The sequence below is a fragment of the Oryctolagus cuniculus genome, chromosome 12 (genome assembly GCF_051225735.1).
Source record: "Oryctolagus cuniculus isolate XC-2025 breed Fujian yellow rabbit chromosome 12, ASM5122573v1, whole genome shotgun sequence".
In the NCBI taxonomy this organism is placed as follows: Eukaryota; Metazoa; Chordata; class Mammalia; order Lagomorpha; family Leporidae; genus Oryctolagus; species Oryctolagus cuniculus.
In genome coordinates, this window is record NC_142878.1 from 101172823 (window position 1) to 101188109 (window position 15287).

Here is a 15287-nt window from a genome sequence, read left to right on the forward strand (position 1 = left end):
GGTGCAGGGCCCAAGCACCTGGGCCATCCTCCACTGCACTCCCTGGCCATAGCAGAGAGCTGGCCTGGAAGAGGGGCAACCGGGACAGAATCCGGCGCCCCAACCGGGACTAGAACCCGGTGTGCCGGCGCCGCAAGGTGGAGGATTAGCCTATTGAGCCACGGCGCCGGCTACTAATATAAATTTTCAACTTAGAGAACTAGAAAGGGCAAATTAAATCATAAGTAAATAGAAGAAAAATAAAAAATTAAAGCAGAAATAAATGAAGTTGAAAACAGGAAATAGAGAAAAATCAATGAAATCAAAAGCTGACTCTTTGGAACAATTAATAAAATTGACTCTCATCAGGCTAAGACAAGGAGACAGGACACAAATGACCAACATCAGAAATGAAAGAGGGGGAATAAGCACTTAGCCTGGCAGTTAAGGTGCCCGATCCCACATCAGTGTCTGGGTTCGATTCCCATCTCCAGCTCCTGACTCCAGCTTCCTGCCAGCGTAGACCCGGGAGGCAGTGATGATGGCTCACGTAATTGGGTTCCTGCAGCCCACGCGAGACCTGGAGGGCATCCTTGCTCCAGCCTTGGCTACTGCATGCATTTGGGGAGTGAACAAGCAGATGGTTCACTCTGTCTCTCTCCACTTGTCAAGTAATAATTTTTTTAAAGATTTATTTATTTATTTGAAAGAGTTACACAGAGAGAAGGAGAGGTAGAGAGGGAGAGAGAGGTCTTCCATCCACTGGTTCACTCCCCAGTCGGCCGCAACGGCCAAAGCTGTGCCGATCCGAAGCCAGGAGCTCCCTCTGGGTCTCCCACGCAGGTGCAGGGCCCAAGGACTTGGCCATCTTCCTCTGCTTTCCCAGGCCACAGCAGAGAGCTGGATCAGAAGTGGAGCAGCCGGGACTCGAACTGGCGCCCACATGGGATCTTGGCACTGCAGGCAGTGGCTTTACCTGCTATGCCACAGCGCCAGCTCCAATAATTTTTTTTTTAAGAAATGAAGGAGTCTGGGGGCTGGTGCCAAGGCACACTAGGTTAATCCTTCACCTGCGACACCGGCATCCCATATGGGCACTGGTTCTAGTCCTGGTTGCTCCTCTTCCAGTCCAGCTCTCTGACATGGCCTGGGAAAGCAGTGGAAGATGGCCCAAGTGCTTGGGCCCTGCACCCGCATGGGAGACCAGGAGGAAGCACCTGGCTCCTGGCTTCGGATTGGCACAGCTCCAGCCGTTGTGGCCACTTGGGAAGTGAACCAACGGAAAGAAGACACCTCTTTCTCTCTCTCTCTCTCTCTCTCTGAAACTCTGTCAAATAAATAAATAAATAATCTTTAAAAAAAATGAATGAGTCTCATTGCAAAGCCCATAGATATGAATAGGATAACAAAGGAATACTATGAATGGGTCTATGCCCACAAATCGATAACTTAGATCAAGTGGACCAATTGTCTGCGAGATGTAAGCTGCCAAAACCCACAGGAGAAGAAGCCGTCTGAGTAGGCCCTCAGTAACGTAACTGAGTCAGGGCTGGTGCTGTGGTGTAGCAGGCAAAGCTGCTGCCTGCGATGCCGGCATCCCATAGGGGCGCCAGTCTGTGTCCTGGCTGCTCCACTTCCCATCCAGCTCCCTGCTAATGTCCTGGGGAAAAGCAGCAGAAGATGGCCCAAGTGCTGGGCCCCTGCACCCATGTGGGAGACCCAGATGGACCTTCTGGCTCCTGGCTTCAGCCTGGCCCAGCCCTGGCCATTGCAGCCATTTGGGGAGTGAACCAACAGACGGAAGATCTTCCCCCACCCTTTCTCTTTGTGTCTCTCTTAACTCTGCCTTTAAAATTCAAAAAAAAAAAAAAAAGTAATTGAGTTAATAATTAATAACCTAAAATGGAAATTACCAGCCCAAATGTGCTCATTGGTGAATTCTACTAGATATTAAAAGAAATTAAATTGGGGCCAGCATTTTGGTGCAGTGAGTTAAGCCACTGTCTATTGCCAGCATCCCATGTACACATGGGGCCTTGAACCCTGGCCCCATGTGGAAGCTCCACTTCCAGTCCAGCTCCCTGATAATGCGCGCAGGAGACAGCGGGAGACGGCCTGAGTGCTCGGGCCCCTGCCACTGACCTGAGACTTGGATGGAGTTCCAGGTTCCTGGCTTCAGCCAGCCTGGCCCGGCCTTGGCCATTGTGGCCGTTTGGAGAATGAAACAGCAGATGGAAGTTCTCTGTCTCTCCCTCTCTTTCTCTCTTTCTGTAACTCTTTCAAATAAATAATTTTTTCTACAACCTCATTCAGAATATGGAAGCAGAGGGAATATTTCCTAACTCAGTCTGTAAGGGCAGCGTCACACTAATACCAAGACCAGAGACATTACTAAGAAACTGTATATCAATATCTTATAAACACGGATACAAAAATAGCCGATTAAGTATTTTTTTAAAGACTTATTTATTTGAAAATCAGAGTTACACAGAGAGAGGAGAGGAGAGGGAGACAGAGAGAGAGAGAGAAAGAGAGAGAGAGAGGTCTTCCAACCGATGGTTCACTCCCCAGTTGGCCGCAACTGCTGGAAATGAGCCGATCTGAAGCCAGGAGCCTCCTCCGGGTCTCCCACGTGGGTGCAGGGGCCCAAGCACTTGGGCCATCTTCTACTGCTTTCCCAGGTCACAGCAGAGAGCGGGATCGGAAGTGGAGCAGCCAGGTCTCGAACCGGCACCCATATGGATGCCGACGCTTCAGGCCAGGGCATTAACCCACTGCGCCACAGCGCCAGCCCCCTAGCTGACGAAGTATTAGCAGATACAATCCAGGAATGTGTAAGAAGTACACACCATGACCAGAGGAAGCTCCTGGCTTCAGCCTGGCCCAGCCTTGGTCATTGCAACCATCTGGGGAGTGAACCAGTGGATGAAAGCTCTCACTCTGTCTCTGTAACTCCTTCAAATAAATCTTAAAAATTAGATTACAGTTGATAATCATAAAACTCTGCCGAGAATGGCTAATCAGAACACGCGGTAATATCTTTGCTCTAAGTGAAGTCATTGCTCCTGCTACTAAGAAAACTCACTGAATGACAGGAGGTAAAAGCACCTGACAGCAAATCACAGACATAGTGGCCTGTGTGTATGCGTGTGAGGTGGCAGCTGTGCCCCGCTTGAGGTTTCTAGGTTTCTTTTCTTTTTTTTTTTTTTTTTTTTTTTTTTTTTTTGACAGGCAGAGTTAGATAGAGTGAGAGAGAGACAGAGAGAAAGGTCTTCCTTTTGCCGTTGGTTCACTCTCCAATGGCCGCTGCAGCCGGCGCATCACGCTGATCCGAAGCCAGGAGCCAGGTGCTTCTCCTGGTCTCCCATGGGGTGCAGGGCCCAAGGACTTGGGCCATCCTCCACTACACTCCTGGGCCACAGCAGAGAGCTGGCCTGGAAGAGGGGCAACCGGGACAGAATCCAGCGCCCCAACTGGGATGAGAACCCGGTGTGCCGGCGCCGCAGGCGGAGGATTAGCCTAGTGAGCCGCGGCGCCGGCCTTGAGGTTTCTGTAAAGGTGGATCACTGAAGGCACCCAGATCTTTTACCTTCCAAAGAAACCAACACTGGGCCAGTTAAAGGGTGAGCTAGTGGACCTGGAATTTTGGATACAAGCTCAGCATTAACCAAGTGCCCACATGATTGCTTTAACATTTCAGAAATAATCTGCATTTATTCATTTGAGGGAGGGACAGAGACAGAGACAGAGAGCTCCCATCTGCTAGTTCACTCCCCAAATGCCCCCAACAGCCAGGATGGGGTTAGGCTGCAGCCAGGAGCCAGAAACACAGTCGGGGTTTCATATGGACAGAGGCCCGTCACCTGCTGCCTGCTAGGATCTGCACTGGCAGGAAACTGGTCAGGAGGAGCGTGAAGCCAGGGCTCAGGAGCTCCACCCTTCTTCCTCCTGAGTGGCGGGGCCGTGCCCAGGGGCCATCTTCTGCGGCCTCTGCAGGCACATTGGCAGGAAGAGGGACGGGAAGCAGAGCAGCAGGAACTTAAACTTTAGCTCCAGAATGGGTTGCCCCTCAGGACAATCAGACAGTCTAGGGGCTGCTTCCACGTGTGCCTTACACAGCTTAAAATCAGTGAGAGTCTTTAAAAATCATTTATTTACTTGAAAAGTAGTTGCAGAGAGAGTCCCATCTTCCATCCTCTAGATCACTCCCCAAACGGCCGCTACAGCCGGGGCTGAGCCAAGAAGACGGACAAGTGCTTGGGCCCCTGCACCCACGCGGGAGACTGGAAAGAAGCTCCTGGCTCCTGGTTTTGCCCTGGCCCAGCTCTGGGCCATTTAGGGAGTGGACCGGAGGATTGACGATTTTTCTCAGTCTCTCCCTCTGTCTCTCTCTATAACTCTTTCAAATAAAATTTAAAAATCTTAAAAAAAAAAAAAAGACTGGCTGTAAACATAGAGACTTTGTATTCTGACGGAGAAACAGTTGCTCATATGGGGAATATTGGGGATAAGAGTGACGTGACCGTGGGCCCTGACGGCAGGTCATTTTCCCAACTTTTTCTTTTCTTTTTTTTTTTTTTTTTAAGATTTATTGATTTATTTGAAAGTCAGAGTTACACAGAGAGAGGAGAGGCAGAGAGAGAGAGAGCTAGAGAGAGAAAGAGAGGTCCTCCATCCGTTGGTTCACTCCCCAGATGGCCACAACACCTGGAGCTGCGCTGATCCAAAGCCAGGAGCCAGGAGCTTCTTCCGGGTCTCCCACGTGGGTGCAGGGGCCCAAGGACTTGGGCCATCTTCTGCTGCTTTCCCAGGCCATAGCAGAGAGCTGGATCGGAAGTGGAGCAGTAGGGACTAGAACTGGTGCCCATATGGGACTGTAAACCGCGACTTTGCCCACTACGCCACAGCACCGGCCCCCATTTTCCCAGCTTTTCTTATGACCACACCGAGGATTCAGGAGCCAGTAACTGCGTAGACTCAGTGTGATTCAGTCGCCTGTTGGGGCATGCACTCTGAGGCCTAATAAATCCACTTCCAACCTCTAAGAAGCACCTAGAAAGAACACAGCATCTCATCCAAAGAATGTTTAAAATGCAGCAAGAAAGCTCTCAATTTGTAATTCAAATATTTCGGCTCACTCGGGCACTATTATCTAAAAGATCAAACAAAACAAAAAGATTAAAGCAAAATCATGCATTCTATTTACCTCTGATTTTTAGACGGAAGCAAAAACTTCTTAGTAGGATACAAATATTCTCTCATTAAAATCTTGGTTAAAAAAAAATTCCCCTGGGGAGAGGAAGAGTCCAACGTCACATAAAGAAAAACAAAAGCCAGACCAAACCCACCTCTCCGAGTAATCTGTTACCTTCGGGAAATCAGAAAAGAAAGAGAACAGCGGAGACAGACAGCCGCTCCGGCAGCGGACAGGCGCGAAGCTGTGCCCGCGGCCGCGCACAGGCGTCGGAACGCCTCCAAGCCAAAGTGGGGCAGCAGGAGCCGGAACCGCTGTGCTCGGAGTGGATGCTCACGACAAACACCCGGCCACACCGAGCGCTGGGCTGCAGAGGGGAATCTGTACCGGAAGCGCCAGCACCCACGGCGTGCCGTTGTTTTTAGCCACCGGCTTCTTCCAACATTTGCTAATTCTTTCTGAAAACTTGTTTTACTGCATTTTCACAATGTCTGCGACATCACCACATAGGGACGGATCGCATTGTATTACTGCCTTACTGCGTGGCTCAATCAGGCACACACTTCGTTACAAAAAAGTAATACAAAGCGCGAAGGCAGCGGGGGCTTCACTGACCCCCGAGCACTGGACTGCGGAACATCCCGGAAGTGAGTGACCACAGAGGTCTGACAAAGCTGAAGGCCTTGGGACATCAGGCTCCGGGTCTCTCCAACCCGCTGTTTCCCCCCTCTGTCTGTCACTCTGCTGTGACCCTGAGTACCCACAGTGCGCAGTCACTGTGAAACCAGGGGGCACAGCCCACGGAGCGAAGCCCACCCCCAGACAACTGTCATTGCTGGATCTTTGGGGTTCTCCCAGCAAGGCTGTCTTTCCCGGAGGAGTTCAGAGCCACCCAGCAGGCATAACCATTCCCCAGGGAAGTTTAGCCAACAAGCAACATGCAACTACTAAATAACAGTTTAGGAGGCAGGAGGATAACGGAAAAGCTTAAACAAAATCTGAGGACTGAGCCATCTACAGGAGACTTAATACCCCTCACAGTCTAACAATCTCGAAGGCCACTTGCAGGCTTGGAAAAGACCCAAGAACCCCGGGGCCAGCACTGGTGTAGCGGGTAAAGCCACCACCGCCTGCAGTGCCAGCATTCCATATGGGCGCTGGTTCGAGTCCTGGCTGCTCCATTTCCAATCCAGCTCTATGCCATGGCCTGGGAAAGCAGCAGAAGATGGCCCAAGTCCTTGGGCCTCTGCACCCACATTGGAGACCTGGAAGAAGCTCCTGGCTCCTGGCTTCGGATCAGCCCAGCTCCAGCCATTGTGGCCATTTGGGGAGCGAACCAGCAATGGAAGACCTCTTTCTCTGTCTCTCCCTCTGTCTGTAACTATGCCTCTCAAGTAAAATAAATAAATCTTAAAATATATATATTTATCAATAGAATGTTAAGCCAGCTAGATGAAGTCCAACAACTTTACCCAGAAAGCTACTGAATGACAGTGCTGTGACACAGGTTAAGCGGACACTTGCGACGCCAGCCTCTCACGTGGCACCGGTTCAAGTCACAGCTGCTCCACTTCTGATCAGCCAATGCAGCTGGGAAAGCAGCAGACGATGGCCCAAATGCTTGGGCCCCTGCACCCACGTGGGAGACCAGGATGGGGTTCCAGGCTCCTGGCCTAGCTGGCTGGTGCAGCCATTTGAGGAGTGAACCAGTGGATGGAAGACCTCTCTCTCTCTCTCTCTCTCTCTCTCTCTCTCTCTCTCTCCCCCTCCCCATGCTGCCTTTCAAATAAATAACTGAATGTGTGTGTGTTTTAACAAATTATTTACAAACACAAAGCACAAGTACAATTTTGCAAAACTTTGACCAAGCTCAGTTCTGAGATGGTGGTCAGTGGGTGTGTTCTGGATCACACAATGCATCCGTGCACCCCACAAGGTGTTATAGAGCTATTTACCTGGAAAAAGAACCGTCCAGGCAGCCTATCTGAATGGTGTAAGAAACTCAGCTTTTAATCTTGTACTGATTGGTTATATCACATCAAGAAGCTACTGTGGGGGCCAGCTCTGTGGCATAGTGGGTTAAGCTGCTGCCTGCAGCACGGCCATCCCATATGGGTGCCGTTTTGATTCCTGGCTGCTCCACTTCTGATCCAGCTCCCTGACAATGTGCCTGGGAAAGCAGTGGAGGATGACCCAAGTGCTTGGGCCCCTGCACCTATGTGGGAGATCTGGAAGAAGCTCCTGGCCCAGCTCTGGCTGTTGCAGCCATCTGAGGCGCGAACCAGTGGATGGAAGACTCTAATTCTGCCTTTCAAATAAAAATAAATAAATACATATTTTTAAAAGCTATTATGATGTTCATTTGCTTAATTCTAGGTGTTTCTCATTACATTGTCTTTAAGACAAACGTGTAAAAAAATACAACGTAGATTGCAAGTGATTCGAAACCACACGAGGGATTATTATGTAGCTTAAAATAATTAACTGTGACCCCCTCCCAGCTGTGAGAACTTGGGGTGAACGCTGCACCTCTGCAGGGGACTTCACCTCGAAGCTTAAGCCCCTCCCCCCAGAGTTACTGACCTCAGCGAGCACACGTCACAGTGCACACGCTCAGTCTGGCTGCCGATGACAGCCTAGGCGGAGACAGGCTGCCCGCGTGACCTTGGAGCTGACCCCAGCTTGGCCCCGGCAACGCCTGGAGCGATGGATGTCACATGTCGTCACAGTCTCCGCTGTGGCAGTCAGGCCGGCCGCTCTGGCAAGCACATGGCTTGCCAGAGACCTGGCCCTTGGGGAGCAGCTGCCTGGGGAGTTGGCCCGCAGCGGGGCCAGCACATGCCCTGCGGGTTTTATTCACGGTGGATGGCGGTGACCCTCGTGATCCGTGTCACCCTTAGGTGGTCCCCTCCTTAACACTGCGGACACAACAGGACGTGGGAGGGTGGGGACAGGCAGGGAGGAGCCGCCTGGGCTGGGTTTAGCTCCGAAATAGACCAGGGCAGGGCGGCAGCGCAGCTGTATCCGGGCAGCTGGGGTGCACGTGGCGGCCCCCGCCAGGGCGTCCCTCGGAGCCGGGCGGGCGCACAATGAGATTCCAGAGAGGAGCAAAAGCTGCCAAGCTGGAGCCAGACGCAGGCTGGGGCGCCCACCCCGCTGGAGCCAGACCTTTCCAAGGAGGGGCGGGGGAGGTCACAGAGGAGGAGGAAACCGTTTCGCTCACCCATTTTCTTCAAAGAAGCCACTGGACGTGGAAGAAGTGGCTCGTGAGTCACAAGGAAGCCTTTTCCCCGAGGAGCGGGGTCGGGAACAATGGGGAGAGGGCTGATGAAAGTCTCGGAGTCTCGGTTCACAACAAGCTCAGGAAGAGGCTGAATCAGCTCCATCCCATCCTGCAGCCGAGGGGGCCTGGGGGCAGAGCCGCGCGCCCTGCCACGGCACCAAGACACTGCGCCAGGGCGGAGGGGGACAGTGGGGTCCTCACACCAGCGACGCCTGCATCCCCAGGCCCCATGGGATTGGGAAGCCAGATATAACCAGTGCTCTCGGCCCCGTGCTCAGGCCTGCCCCATTCCCTCCCACCCCCAGCCCCGACGGCCCCGATCTGGGCCATGGAGGAGGTAGGTCCCCACTAATCTAGAAAGAGAGGAAACACTCGCGGGGCAGGAAGCAATCGCCCTCACTCGGGGCCAAGAGCGGCAGCGCCAACAATGCGGCAGGCGGCCGGCCTGGAGTGCGGCGCTGAGCCCCGTGGTCACGGCCACGGCCGCTGCGGGAGAGGACGGAGGCCCCAGCGCTGGGCGGGTTGTGCACCTTTTCTAAAAAAAACCAGGGGCAGTGATTTCAGGCGTCCTGGGGACCTGCGGCTACTGAAGCCGAGTTTCCTTCGGGACATGGACTGGCCTTGAACCCAGCCTCGGGTTCTCACCGTTAAGTGCACAGCAGCCCCAAGGAGCGAGGGATCTGACCATGCAGGCAGGGTGGGACTCCCCCAGGCACCCCCAACACACACACACACACACCCCACTCAGCTCTGTCCCTTAAGAACATTAACTTTAGAAAACCGAAATATCATTTTCAACAAGCTCCATCCTAAAACCTAACAGTTCACAGTTTCACACAAAGCTAAAATGGAAGAGAAAACGAGTTCACGCTGAGTTAACACTTGCTACGGTGTCCCAGGATGGCTACGGTGAGCCGAAAAGAACGAGGAGTTTCCTGGCAGCCCAAGTGAGAACAAACCAAGGTCAGTTCAGTAAGCTTGAGAAAATCTGTCCTCGCAATACTTAGAGACTCTTGGGGCCAGCGCTGTGGCACAGCGGGTTAAAGCCCCAGCCTGCAGCGCCAGCATCTCATATGGGCGCTGGTTCGAGTCCCAGCTGCTCCTCTCCTGATCCAGCTCTCTGCTATGGCCTGGGAAAGCAGCAGAAGATGCAGGGGCCCAAGGACTTGACCCTGAACCCCGTGTGGGAAGCCTGGAAGAAGCTCCTGGCTCCTGGTTTCGGACCAGCTCAGCTCTGGCCATTATGGTCATTTGGGGAATGAACCAGCAGATGGAAGACCTCTCTGGCTCTACCTTTCTTTGTAAGTCTGTCTTTCAAATAAAGAAAATAAATCTTTTAAAAAAAATACTTAGAGACTCTTAAGGTAGCCCTTGGACTTCTACCTTTTTTTTTTTTTAAGATTTATTTTATTTATTTGAAAGGCAGAGTTAGAGAGAGGGAGAGACAGAAAGAGAGAGGTCTTCCATCCACTGGAACAGGCTGGAGTCAGGAGCTTCTTCTGGTCTCCTATGTAGGTGCAGTACCTGGGCCATCCTCCACTGCTTTCCCAGGCCATAGCAGGGAGCTGGATCGGAAGGGGAGCAGCTGGGACTCGAACCAGCGCCCATATGGGATGCCGGCACTGCAGGTGGCAGCTTAACCCTCTAGGCCACAGCACCGGCCCCAGATCTTAACAATGTTAACTCTCTGCCATCCATGCCCTCAAAATAACCCCCAGAATTGGGTTTAATATTGACGCTCACTGTCTACAGGAGGGCCACCACCTCACGTCTCTGGCCCTGTGGTTGCTGGTCCCCAGATGGTCACCCGGCACCTGTCAGTGACTGCTCCAGGAAGGGACACAGAACCGGTTCTGCCAATAAGCCAGCCAGGGAGGTCTCCTGGGGTTCTCAGTCCCACCAGAGAGCCAAGGAAGACGCAGTCTCTCCTTCCTGTGGGTGCTTGGGTCTGGATGTGACCCCTGGGACCGCTGCATAAAACTATGATGCCACCTCCAGCAGTGGCAGTGTTGAGGGACAGAAGGCCCTGGGCTCTCAGTGTGGTCACCACACTGCTGGGCGAGCCAGCCCCAAGGCCCCCCACCCTCACCCCACCCCCACGCTTCCTGTGCAGTGACGCCATAAGGACTTGTCCCCGAGGTTTCACCAAGGTTCCCTCACACTCTCCATTTCTACAGAAATGTCCAGTTTGGGGAGGGAAAATACAAAATAGGACGGTCTAAGGGCCAGCACTGTGATGTACTGGGTAAAGCCACAGACTGCAACACCGGCATCCCATATGGGCAACAGTTCCAGCTCCTGGCTCCTGACTCTGGTCTGGCCCAGCCACAGCCGCTTCAGTCATTTGGGGAGTGAACCAGCAGATGGAAGATCTCGCTCGCTCGCTCTGTAACTCTGCCTTTCCAATAAATAAAATCAAATCTGGAAAAATAAGAGGGGGAGCTGCTCACCATATTGCTAATCGATGTGTTGCTATGTAATGAATTACGCTGAGACGTCGCAGCTTACCCAATAGCCCTCATCTGAGTTTCTGTGGGTCAGGAACTTGGGAGTAGGTGGGTGAGCAGGTTTTGGTTCCGTGTCTCTCACGTGGCTGGAGTCAAGACGAGGGAGAACGGAAGTACTCTACTAAAGCAGTACCAACCCTTGCAAAAACAGTCAGAGGCTGGTAGCCATCTGGGGCACATTTCACCAAGAAACGGGGCGAAATCTTGGTCTACTCCTATCCTGCTCTCACCAGCTCTGAAAACCCCGAAACCAACAGCCCACAACACAGTCCAAAACAGCAGCCCGACAGGTGACAGTGGGGACAAACTGTGGCTGGGGTCCCCCCGCAAGGTCTTCTCCCCAGAGAGCCGTCAGCCTTCCACTTGTCCAGTGGGTTCCCGGAAGTCTCCATCCGGAAGCTGCCATTAACCAGACAAGGTTAATGACAAGGCTCCCAGGTACACGGGACTCTGTGTGTGCCCGGAAGAGCCCGGAGGAAGCCCTCTCCCCTAAGGGCACAGAGCCTGTGTGGAGAGGAAGTGACCGTCGCGGCATAGCTGCCAAGCACCGGGCTGGGGCTGCTCGGCACAGGCTGGGAGGTGTATCCTCCCAGGAGTTAGCGGGAGTGTCTGACACGGACCTAACCAAGCCGAGACTTCAGCGGTCCCCGTGGAAAACAGCACAGACGCTACCGAATGACTCCAGGGACATCACCCAAAAATAACCACCGCGGAAACCCTAACACCAAAACAAAAAGGATAGGGGAGGGCTCCGATTTCCAGAGCTGCCACACTTGCATTTTTTAAAACGTCCATTTTCAACAAAATACTATGATATGCAAAGAAACAAGCCAGCAGGACCCACACCACCGGGTGCAAAAAAAAAAAAAAAGTGTTTTTCACTGCACTTTTCATCAAGTGCGAACATCAGTATTGGGGCGGGTGGGGTGGGGGCCAGCGTGGGGTTGAAACGACGGGGTCTTTGGGTTAGGGTTTGCCAAGCGCATCTGGAGCACTGCTTGGCTGCTACAGAGAATTCAGCGCGCGGGTCATCGTGGGGAGGCGGGGCAGGGGCGCTGGCGCGGGCTTCCCGCCCACCCTTGCTCTCCATCAGGGTTCCCAAACACCAGTCTCGACCTAAAAGCTCCCATCTCCGCGGGAGAGGAGGGGATGATTCATTTTTCGAGGCTCCTGGGCTTGGCTGCGAAAGCCGGCGCTCAGCGAGCAGGAGACCCGCAAGATGGTCTGGCGCTCGCTCTCCAGGCGCGCGGCGGGAAGCGGGCCTTCCCCGCGGCACACGAGCGCGCGCCTGGCAATGTCGGCCCGGGGCTGGGGGGGTCGCGAGTGGAGGTGGGAGGAGGGGGATGCACGGGTCTCTGCTGGGAGTCCTGCGCGTCTCGGGCCCACCGTGCTGCCAACCCGCGCGCGGAGAGGGGCGAGCGCGCGCGGAGTGGCCTTGCCCGCGGTTAGCCGCTCAGCGCGCACCCTGTTCCCCGGCTCTGCAGGGCCTCCGCCCAGTTCGGACGCGAGGCTGACTCCCGAGAGAGCCTTTTTCCTTTTCGGGCTTCGTAATTTAGAGCTTTTAGCCCGATTTTCAACGGAGACCAGTTTTCGCGCCAACGGGGAGCGACTGAAAAGCATCTTGTGTGTGTGCACGAGGGAAAGACAGCGCCCGCCTCCTTGCGGCTTCTCCCCAGGGCATGGAAGTTTCTAGATGGCCACCCTCCTGAAATGAAAATACGCAAATCAGCGCCCGCAGGCCTACCCGGGGGCGGGGGTTACGGGCAGCGGCGGAGCGCAGGGCTCTCTGCGCGCCCAGCCCGTGGCAGGAAAAGAGCCAGGGAGACTTCAGGGCTGTGCCGGGGGCGCGCTGCGAATGTCTCCCCGAAACCCGCAGGGGCGCCACCCCTGGAGCCAGGGTGGTTGGAGGTGCAGGGCTGGAGAGCGGGAACGCCAAGGCGCCCGGGGCGCCCTCTGCGTGAGCCTGGAGCCGAGGCCGGAACGAGAACTCTCCCGAGGCTCCGTGTGCAAAAGGCGGCTTAGAAACCGCGACAGCCCTCGGAGCCGGCTCGCGCTGGCCTGGGGACGTCCCGGGCCCCGGCTCCGGCGGAGCCCTCGTCGCCCATGGTTTCCGGTGGTGCGGGTCGCCGTCCGGGACCTCGCATTCCCACTTCTGGGCCCTGCGGGGCGTCTGGCCGCTAACCGCCCGCTGAGGCCCGCGTTGCGTGGCGCGGATCTGGAGACGCAAACACGCAGCGTGGACGTTGGACCCGCGGCTCCTTCCCAGCGAGGGAGAGGGAAACGTAGGCGCCGGGTGCAGCCCGACTTTGGGCAGTGGTGGTCTGGGACCTCCGGGGCTTCCCGGGGCTGAGCGCAGCGCAGGCCACTGCACCAGTGACGTCGTGCGCTCTGGGGCTGCAGTCTTGGTAGGCGAGCGGTGGACACGGGACTCTAACCTGTGTCTACCCGCACAGCTGCCCAAGTCCAAGAGCGAGGGAGGCTGAGAGGGAAAACCAAACCCGAGGGGTCCCCCGTGGGCGGGGGCTGACTGCCGTCAGCTGTGACGCACCTCAGCGTCACCGGCGGTGGCATCCTCGATTTTCCATCTAATCCTTTCATTCCTTTACTGCCCACTGATACTGTTCCTAGTACCCAGAACGCTTCACAACACCACCCTCCAATGGCTAATGGTCCTCAAACAAGTTTTTTTTTTCTGGATAATTTCCTTTGGGGACATTAACTCACCATCAGAGAGCCGCTCTTACAGGCCCAACAGCTAAGGCCAGGTTTTCCTCTTCATTCACATGACGAGTATGTACCAGTAATTTTTTCCCCCAAGACTTCACAAAGTCGTGATGGGCCTGGCTTCCACTGAAGCCCTGGCCATTAGGTTCCAATAAAATGGAGAGCCCGGATGACCCCCGGCAATTAGAGCCAACAAGGACTTGCAGGTAGAGGGGGACTTTGTGCTCCCACAAAAGTACTGTCCCGTGAGGGGCGCCATGAGCTGGGCGCTGCCCCTCTCCCGGCCCAGGAGCGTGGGTTAGTCTTGCCTAGGCCCCATGCAGGGTGCATCCCTCCCGCATCAGCCTGCCGGCTCCCTCACTGCAGAGCCAGGGCCGCGTCCATCTAACCGATTGCCTCCCACAAGCCCTCCACTCCAGATAGAGCAGAGCTCCCCTTAACTCCTCCGAGCCAGGGCCCGTGAGCCCAGTCCTCACGGCTCTGAGTTCTGTTCATACAAGAGGTATTTATTGGCTGTGGTTGAAACTGACCAAGGACATTGAAGGAAAAAAACCACAATCACCTCCAACCGTTTCTGGTCACTTTCAGATTTCTCAGGAACAGAGTCAGACACAGAACACAGAGGTGGCCCCGTCTCTTTAATGCCAAGGCTGCTATTCTGCCCCAGAGCGGGACGACAGCACCCCAGGGAAACCAGTGCCGCAGTCCCTCAGCCTCCCAGCGCTGAGGGCAACCCGGCCCCAGCTGAGTGCTGGCAAGAGGCGTTTCACAGCTGCAAGAACTAAGGCCCGCAGCCCTCACCCACTCCGCGGGGCGTGGTAACAGGTGCTCCTCGCAGCCCCCCGGGGCAGCCCGCCTCTCCTCCTCCGCCCCCAGTCCCCAGTCCCCAGCCGCGGCAGCTGAGCTACCTCCGGCCAAGGCGTGGAGCTGGGGGAGCGCGCAGAGGCAGAGCGGCGACGACACGCCCCCTAGTGGAGGATGGTGGCAAGTTTCACAGCAGAAGGCCGGGCTACTGGCTTTTCCCAGGAACTTAAAAGTTAACGAAAAACAGGAGTTTCAGCCTCAGAAAATGTCCTCACAACTACAAGATTTATTTATTTGAGAGGGAAAGTTACAGACAGTGAGAGGGAGAGAGAAAGGTCTTCCACCTGCTGGTTCACTCCCCAAACAGCTAGAGCTGTGCCGATCCGAAGCCAGGAGCTCCCTCCAGGTCTCCCATACGGGTGCAGGGCCCAAGCACTTGGGCCATCCTCCACTGCTTTCCCAGGCCACAGCAGAGCTGGATTGGAAGTGGACCAGCCTGGGGCTGGCGCCGTGGCTCACTAGGTTAACCCTCCGCTGCAGTGCCAGCATCCCATAATGGGCGTGGGTTCTAGACCCGACTACTCTTCCCATCCGGTCCCTACAACCGCATTGGAGACCAGGAATAAGCACCTGGTTCCCGGCTTCGGATCGATGCAGCTCTGGCTGTTTCGGCTCTGGGGAAGAGAACCACAGAAGGAAGACCCTTCTGTCTCTCAAAAGAGTGGAGCAGCCAGGACTAGAACTGGCGCCCACAGGAGATGCCAGCAGCGCAGGCAGGATTAACTGACTCCACCAC